General features: G+C 26.5%; 1 pseudogene across 1 annotated transcript; it reads right to left on the bottom strand.

Moving 5' to 3' along the window:
* Positions 1 to 4,529: 4,529 nt before the first annotated feature.
* LOC107638207 (adenylate isopentenyltransferase 5, chloroplastic pseudogene) lies at positions 4,530 to 7,913 on the bottom strand (annotated as a pseudogene). The gene is made up of 2 exons (XR_015881180.1): positions 7,649 to 7,913; positions 4,530 to 5,767 (listed from the first exon to the last, which is right to left on the bottom strand). The product of XR_015881180.1 is annotated as an adenylate isopentenyltransferase 5, chloroplastic pseudogene (transcript).
* Positions 7,914 to 9,399: the final 1,486 nt, after the last annotated feature.

Raw genomic sequence — 9,399 nt, 5'->3', positions numbered from 1 at the left:
TTGCCATGAAAGAAGAGATGAAGTCTATGAAAGACAATGACGTTTGGGATCTCGTAGAATTACCTGAAGGTGTGAAACCAATTGGTTGTAAATGGATATTTAAAACCAAAAGGGATTCTAAGGGTAATGTTGAGAGATATATAAAGTTTGTCTAGTCGCTAAAGGCTTTATTCAAAAGGAAGGCATAGACTATAAAGAGACTTTCTCTCCAGTATCATCGAAAGACTCCTTTAAAACCATAATAGCACTAGTAGCTCATTTTGACTTTGAGCTACATCAGATGGATGTAAAGACAGCGTTTCTCAATGGTGACATTGATAAAACGATGTATATGGTACAACTAGAAAATTTTGTATTAGGTGATTCAAAATCTATGGTTTGTAAGTTAAAGAAATTCATCTATGGTCCCAAACAAGCTTCCTGTTAATGGTATCACAAGTTTCATCAAGTCATTACCTCATATGGTTTTGAGGTGAATATCATAGATGAGTGTGTATCCCGCAAGTTCAGTGGGAGTAAATACATCTTCTTGGTCTTATATGTTGATGACATTCTAATTGCCAGTAACGATATAGGCTTGTTGCATGAAACTAAGAAATTTCTATCGAACAAATTCGAAATAAAAGATCTTAGTGATGCCTCTTTTGTATTAGGAATCGAGATACTAAGAGATCGTTCTCAAGGTATTCTTGGATTATCACAAAAGAACTATATCGAAAAGACTTTAAGTAGATATGGCATGGAAAGTTGTAGACCAATAGACACACCTGTAACTAAAGAAGACAAGTTTAGTCTCAAGCAATGCCCTAAAAATAATTTTGAGAGGACAACAATGCATGATAAATCTTATGCATCAACATTAGGGAGCTTAATGTATGCTCAAGTTTGCACATGTCCTGATATATCATTTATAGTGGGAGTGTTGGGTAGGTACTTGAGCAATCCGGGCATGGATCATTGGATAGCTGTTAAACGCGTAATGCGTTATCTGAAAAGAACAAAGGATTACATGCTTACTTATCGGATATCAGAAAATTTGGAGATCATTGGATACTCTGATTCCGATTTTACGGGATGCCAAGACAGTAGACGCTCTACTTCAGGCTGTATCTTTATTTTGGCTGGAGGAGCTATTGCATGGAAGTCTAACAAACAGACTCTTGTAGCTTCTTCAACAATGGAGGCAGATATGTTGCTTACTTTGAGGCATCCAAACATGGCATATGGTTGTGAAACTTTATCACTGAGTTTCGTATAGTAGATGACATTGAAAAGCCATTAAAGATATTTTGTGACAACAAGTCAGCAGTATTATACTCCAACAACAATAAGAGCTTGACAAAATCGAAACATATAGACATCAAGTTCTTAGTTGTCAAGGAGAAAATTCAAGAAAAACATATTTCCATAGAACATATAGAAACAAAGTATATGCTAGCAGATCCATTAACTAAGGGATTGATTCCTAAAGTCTTTCATGAGCACACAGCTCGGATGGGTGTCAATATTTGTGATGCCTTGGTTTAGTGGGAGTTTATTTTATGTTATATGTCCTATGACAGATATTGAGTTATTTTCTCTGCAGAATTAAGTTGATGGTTTCTTTTATGTTATGTGAAACGTTCATTTTGCAATATTTATTTTGTGTTTGATCTCAATAAAGTTTTAAAGTTGGACCAGTTGGAAATAGACATGCACGAGATCACTTAGCATGTAATTTCCATATTACTCATCCAAATTTGATCTATGTCGTTAAGTATATTAGGATGGTGATTGCCATAGTTTAGTCACGATATTTAATGTGATAAAAGCTGCGGTGATTCCATATCTAATATATGAGATAAACCAGATTGTTAAAGTAATAAGGGAAATAGCATTCAGATGCGCACATAAAGTTTATAAGATGTGATTATGTCAAGAAAGAATATATGTATAGCCCAAGTGGGAGATTGTTAGAAAATTATTTTTATTTCTTAATTTGTTTGTGGGCAATACATATATTAATTATAATCACAAATTATACTATTTCAAATTAAATGACTTATATAATGGTGATCTCATTTATTGTTATAAATACTAAATTGAATAAGTCATAATTACTTTTGATTTGGAATTAAACGAGAATAAAATCAGATATTATCTTTTGTTCTTTAGATAATTATCTTTTAGATTTTAGATATATTATCTTTTGGACTTTAGATACTATTTTATTTGGTCTTTAGGGTTTAATGGGTGTCATGCTCAAATATAAATAGTGCCTTCAGAATTTTGGTCCCCAATATACCAAAGCCGCCTTTGTCGCTCTTTCTCCATCAAAAGAGTTACAATTCAGCCCTAAGGATACAGAAGGCTTTGGTTGAGTAAGATCGAAAGAACCACAAAATCCAAATCCTTCCATTAGTTTCTGATTTTTTATGAGTAAATGTACGCTTTTGCATTATGATATATTTTTTGTGATTCAATATGGATAATCTGGGTTAATGAAATAATTTATTCCAACATCATCTCCTTTGAACTCAGCCAACTTTTACAATAAGTATGGAAAGGTAGATTTGGAATTGCTATACTAGCAACCACCAAGGGTATAGATGCATGTGGCATTAACAAAATTACATTAGAGACGAGAGAAACCTATTCAAAAACTTTATAGCCAAGTCTAAGTTTAACATCTTGGTTTTTCTAAAAATTAAATATGTTCTTTGAGAACTCAGCAACTCGACTGCGTTTGTTTATAAGAACGAATGGGACATTAAAATAGAGATATAGACACACAAAATCGTGTTTGACAGATAAGATATAGAAAAAGATGTTGTATCTTGAGACAATGAATTAATGTATTTTGTGTTCATCTTAGAAGAAATGACACAAAGATACTAACAAGTGATATAACTTATTTTTCATTTTTTCTTTCATTATTCTTGTTAATTTTTTATAATTATATTTTTTATTATTATATATTTTTTTAAAAATTTTTTGAATAGAAAAAAAATGAGAATAAATTAAATTTTCATAGTTTGTTCTAATTTATCACCAAACAAAATACAATAATACAAAATTTTGTATCTATGCCTTTTGTGTCTTATTCTCAATATTTTATCTTATCCTGTTCTAAAAACAAACACGGCCATTAATAGACTTTCTTTCATGAAACAAAAGTACAACTTCTATTAGAGGAAGCACTAAGTCAAGAATTAATGGAGCATGTTTGACTAATATAAGAAAAACTACAAAATCACATAAATATAAAAGGTCAATCAAACCATGTATTTAGAAAAACCTACTGAATTTGCATGTTCTTATTTGGAATATTTCTTAAGATATTGAATTCTTTTTATTTTAGCTATTTTTACAATATGGGTTTCCATTTTAATTTGAAATTTCGACAATTCCCTGTTAATTCTTTTCTATTTGTGTTTCAACTCTATAATTAAATTTCACTATTAAGATAAATTCAATATTAAATCCTCCAAATTTAGGTTCCACCAACGATATATAATTAATAATTGAATTCCAAGCCTTTTGAAAATAAGGGTTGGAGTTTGTTTCTACGTTAGTAAAAATGTGAATGAGTAATGCTGAGTTAGTAAAGATGTGAACTAGAAAGATGTATTTTGTATTAAGTTAAAAGAGGAAAAGAGTAAGTTTTGTTAAAATATTTAGAAGAAACAAAATTTAAGTGTAAATTTTTTACCTATTTTAGGCAATATTTATAATGAAAAGCTTAACAAAAACTTAAGCATTGTTAGTTTGTTTAATTAAATGTTAGGAGTTCAAATTCTGTTTGTGTATCTAATAATTTATTGATCAAAGATTCTTAAATAAAATTTAAATTTAATAATTTAGATTTAAATTGTGGAATTGAATGATACCATGAAAAAAAATATTTTTTAAATATTGTTTACATTAAATGTTCAAATAAATATTAAAAAATATTGTAGGAAGACCAAAAAAAAAAGAAAATACTCCCATAAAGATGCGTAAAATGTCTTTTTATAAAGACATTTATGTGTCGCATTATTATTGGACGTATTAATAAACCGGTTATTTTAGAATTTCTTAACAAATTAGAATAAAACCAATTTTTTTATAACAATAATAATAAACCCAATTTTTTTAGGGATTTAATTGTATTTTTAAATTTTTAGGAATTTAAATGTCCGAAAAACAAAAAATCAGGGATATAATTGTCTTTTTATCAAAAAATTTAAAGATATTTAGTTTAGATGGTATAATTCGATCGGATCAAATCGGGTCTAATAATTATAATGTAGAGAATTGGATTTATTATTATTGTTATAATAAACCGATTTTGTTCTGGTTTATAATAAAAAATAAATTATTTATCGGTTTAATAAGGATGTCCAATAATAATATGACATGAGTGAATATCTTTAAAAAAAAAGATATTTTTAGTGTCTTTATTAAAGTGATCTCCAAAAAAAAATAAATCAAATTCTGACCACTATTAATACAAATTAACAAATATATAAAATTATAAATTCATAACAAAAAAAAAATGTATGTAAATATATATAAATAGGGTACTACTAACCCCTTTATTTTTCTTTATTATTATTTTGTGCATAATTATTGACATAATACACTCTGTAATAAATATATAGGAACTACAAACTCGTTAAGAGTAAATAGTCCTTTGTTTTCTTAATTATATAGAGAAATTGTTTTTTTTTTTTATCATGATCATTGTTTTTCAAGTGTGCTCTAAGAATAAGCAAAATATTTTACTCCATTCTATATAATATTCGTCACAATAAAAAATACAGATAAAGAAACTGTATCAAATGTGACAAATAATATATGAAGTAGAATAAAAAGATTTTATTATTCAAAGAGCACTACCTTTAAGAAAGAAGAACAATTTTTGTCTCAATCATCAATAATCTAGGAACCTCCGAACAACCTCCACACTTGGTTTGAGCACAATCTCTTGATAAAGATGGTTGTAATCTTCTCCTCTCAAAACAGCCTCAAAAACTTGTGTAGAATCAATTCTAGTCATCTTCCAACCAAGTTCATTGACCATCCTTTTGATCTTGGTGACTTGATTCTTGGCCAACTTATGAGTGTTGATCTTCATGGTATCAATTGCATGAAGAAACACCCGAGTCTTATAAGCCTCATCAACATCATCACTTGAATCATTCTGAAGGATGTGAAAATAGTAATGAAGTTCAGGGACTCCAATGGCTCTTCTAACCCCACGAGAATAATCAGAATTCTTGGGATCATAAGCCTCACGACGAATCTCATCAACAACACCAGCATCAACCATCTCATCAACCCTAATGTCTAAGTAATCATACAGAACAGGGAGAGACACATCAAGCCAAATGAAGCAACAATCATATTTGGATTGAAATTCACCCTTGGGATCATTCACTAATGCCTCAATGTAAGAGTTTGAGCCTCCAACAATGATGGGTATGTTCCCTTTTTCGGTTATGAGTTCAAGGGCATCATGAACATTTTTGCAGAATTCATTAGCAGTGAAATCATAGTCAGGATCATCAATTATGCTTAGCAAGTGATGGGGTATGTCACCTTGTTGGGAAGGTGCCATCTTGTTCGTCACAATGTCCAGCCCTCTGTACACTTGGATTTTATCTGAATTAATTATTTCACAGGGGAATTGGGTCCCCAAGTTGATGGAAAGTTTCGATTTTCCAGATCCTGTTGTTCCCATTATGAACAACACTTTCTTCTTACCCAAGCTTGAAACACTCCAACTTGGAGCCATTTTCAAAACCTAGAAATTAAACACAAAAAAAGAGAGTCATATTAAAAAAAAAGGTGGAGATATATATATTATTAAACCAAAATTAGCCACCAAAATCAACCACAAGTATAAAATATATGTTAAAATATAAATACACATTGAAAATAAATTAAACCACACATGTATTTATACACAAATATATTAGTAGCTGATTTTAGTAGTTTACTAGTATTTTTACCCGTAATAATATTACGGGAATATAAATTTTTTAAAACTACGGTCTACTTTGTTCTGACAGTATAGATTATGTATGGCACAAAATATTTATATAATCAAACTACTTTTACAAAAAAAAGTCGTAGATTGACAAAAGTCTCTTGCTAAGAAGACCAAGGTATCTGTACATAAAAAATTAAATAATAAGATTTTTAGTTATTATTTTTATATGAAAAAGTCTAATTTTTATTAATAATTAATTTTAATATTTATTATCTAAAATTTAAAATAATTTAACGTGTATACTTAATTAAGTGTTAACTGTTAAGTCTGTTATACAAACAGAAATAATTAATTTTTATACTTGTTATTTAAAAATAATATTTTTTCTCCCTATGTATATAAAAATGTAATTAGATATTAGTATAAAAAATTATACTGATAGTTATAAAATTAACTCAAAATTAATTTTTTTTAAACAATTGAATCTTGATTCTAACTTTTAATTATAACATTAGTATTCTCTCCAAATTATATGTAATAAATATTTGAAAGAAGAGAAATAAAAATATAGATTAGAAAGATAAGCGGTAAAAATTTAAAATTAAATAAAAAACTAAAAAACTATGTATATAATAACAATAATAATATTATTTTTTATTTAAATTATATTATTTTGTTAATTTTGTTTTTTGTAGAAGGGAACAATAGAAAAAATAGAGAATGAGAGAAAAGAAAGAGAAAGATAAAGATGAAAAATGAGAGTGAGAGTGAGAGTTTGTTAATTTTAGAAGAAAAAAATTATTTTAATTGTAAAAAATATCGGATGACAAAATTAGTAGAGAGAAATAGAAAAATTATGAGAGGTAGATGAGAGAATTTAGGAAGGGAGTTTATTAATTTTGAAAAAAAAATATTTTCTTTCAATTTGAATAAGAGAGTGTCATGTGACACATTTGATTATTAAATTAGATAGTAATATATGATACATAATATAAGTATATTTCAATTTCAATTTTAATATTTTAATTTTAATTTTAATACAATTAAAAATGTCATGTTGCACATTTTAATTGTCAAATTAGTAATTAGTCATTGATATTGATAATGATATATAAAATAGATAGAGTGGTTAAAGGAATGAGAGAAATAGATAAAGGAAGAGGGAGGAGGAGAGAACTCTTTAATTTTGGAGGGAAAGATTTAATTTCAATTGCAATGAGAGAGTGACACGTGACACATTTTGGTTGTAAAATTAGTAAGGAAGAGGAAAAAATTCTTTAATTTTGGAGGAAAAATTTAATTTTGATTACAATGAGAGAGTAATATGTGTCACATTTTGGTTGTAAAATTAGTAAAAAGGAGAGGAGAATTTCTTAATTTTAGAGGGATTTAATTCCAATTATAATAAAAAATGGTATGTGATACATTTTAATTATAAAATTAGAGATGTAATATATGATAGATAAATGATAGATGATAGATGATAGATTTGTAATTAAAGATTTGCAATTAGAATAAAAAAACGAAAAAAAGTAAAAAGACGAAAAACATTTTTAATTTAGATACACTAAAAAAATGTTATGTGACAATTTTTTACTACAAAATAAAATATATATCATGAATTTTGGTATACAAATAGCATTTCTAATATATTAAACTTGTTGCTTATGAGAAACTAAACTATGAACTCACCAGTTGTTATGTTATGAGCTTCAAGAAACTGAGCACTGAATCAGTGAATTGAACTTCTTATGAGTATGCTTGTAGTGTGGTTTACTATTCATTCACCAGAGAAACTTGAAACCCTTATTTATAGTAACAGCACTTTGTACATGCACCAATTATTTGCAATATTTTATTTCCTTCTGTTTTCTTTTTAATTTATTTTAGTCTTTTTTATTTATTATTCAAGATTTTGCAAAAGATATATTTCCTTTTTGTGTGATTAAAATTTATGCTGCATTTTCTATTTTCTTAAAATTTAATGCATCCTTTTTTTGGTTAAATATATAAGTAAATTGAATAATCCTGATGATATATTCTTTTAAGTTTTAGGTCATTTGGACATACACTGCACATTTATTTCCGTATTATTAGCTTCAGGTTCATGAATAGTGTACACAATATAGGGTTTATATTCATCATGAATTAATGGTCCGTTTGACGCATTTGATAGGCTTGATAAAATGCAATTGTACTGTATAAAACCTGTTCAAAATATTATAAATAAGGTATTTATTATGTCATATTCTATATGATATTGTATTATGTAAATAATATTATTTACATAATATTATTGATACATAGTAATCTTTTAAAAAAATATTTTTTTAAAGAAAAAAATCTTTAAAAAAAAGATGTAAATGGTAGTTTTTTAAAAAAATATATTTTTTAATTATTTTAGTATTTTTACTTTTACTATTAAAAATTTGTCAAATACATTAAAAAATAAAAAATATCTTTTTTATTAAAAATTTTTTTTATCGATTTAATGGCGCCCAAACAAGTACTTATTTTTGTTAAAATTAGGCAAAACAAATTAATTTGACCGAAAAAATAGTGGATGAAATTTTAAATTGATCTAAATTAATATTATTTTTTTAGAAATAACTATAATACCCCTACTACTTTTTTTTTCTCTGTCGTCGTAGGGTTAGAATTTAGAGTTTTCAAAATTAATATATATATATTTAATAGGAATATTTTTTTTATCTTTTATAATAAGAATTTTGTAGTCATTTTTATAAAAAAATATATTAATTTAAATCAGTTCAAAATTTAATTTATTGATTTTTTGGATAAACTGATTTGTCCGGTCTAATTTTAATGAAAATAACATAATTTAATCGGTTATATCTGTTAAATTTTAGTTATTAATCTTTTTTTAAAAAAAAATATGTTCTTGATATCTTTATTTGAGTGACTCCCATAAATAATACGAAGCAAAAGTAATAAAATGATATTAATGATTTATTTTATACTTAATTATTATTCGAATAATGTAAATTAAATATAAATATCTGAGTATGCTAGTAAAAGTAATTTTTAATTTTTTATGCTAGTATGATATTAATTTTTGCTGTCAACTCCTTGATCATTAAACTTTTGAACTAAATTAAATTTTTTTTTGTAATTTTTTGCACACTAAACAATTCTTCTATAAAAATTTAATCACATATATTTATGTGTATAAAAGTAAAAGAATAAAACTTATGTATGTCTTTTTACTTTGATATATATATATATATATATGGTGAATTCTACCATACCCTCTATAAAATAAAGGGTAAATTATCCATTGTGACATATACAGTGATAAATTATCTTTTTATCAGAACTCCAAAATTCATGTTATCTTCTCTTTTCTTTATATTTCTCTTGAAATTTAATAACAGTGTCATTTTCATTATCTCCACCAAATACACTTCTTCCCTAATTTAAAA

This window comes from Arachis ipaensis, chromosome B4 (genome assembly GCF_059453495.1).
Source record: "Arachis ipaensis isolate K30076 ecotype BB chromosome B4, ASM5945349v1, whole genome shotgun sequence".
Classification (NCBI taxonomy): domain Eukaryota; kingdom Viridiplantae; phylum Streptophyta; class Magnoliopsida; order Fabales; family Fabaceae; genus Arachis; species Arachis ipaensis.
This window is presented reverse-complemented; position numbering and strand designations above follow the sequence as displayed.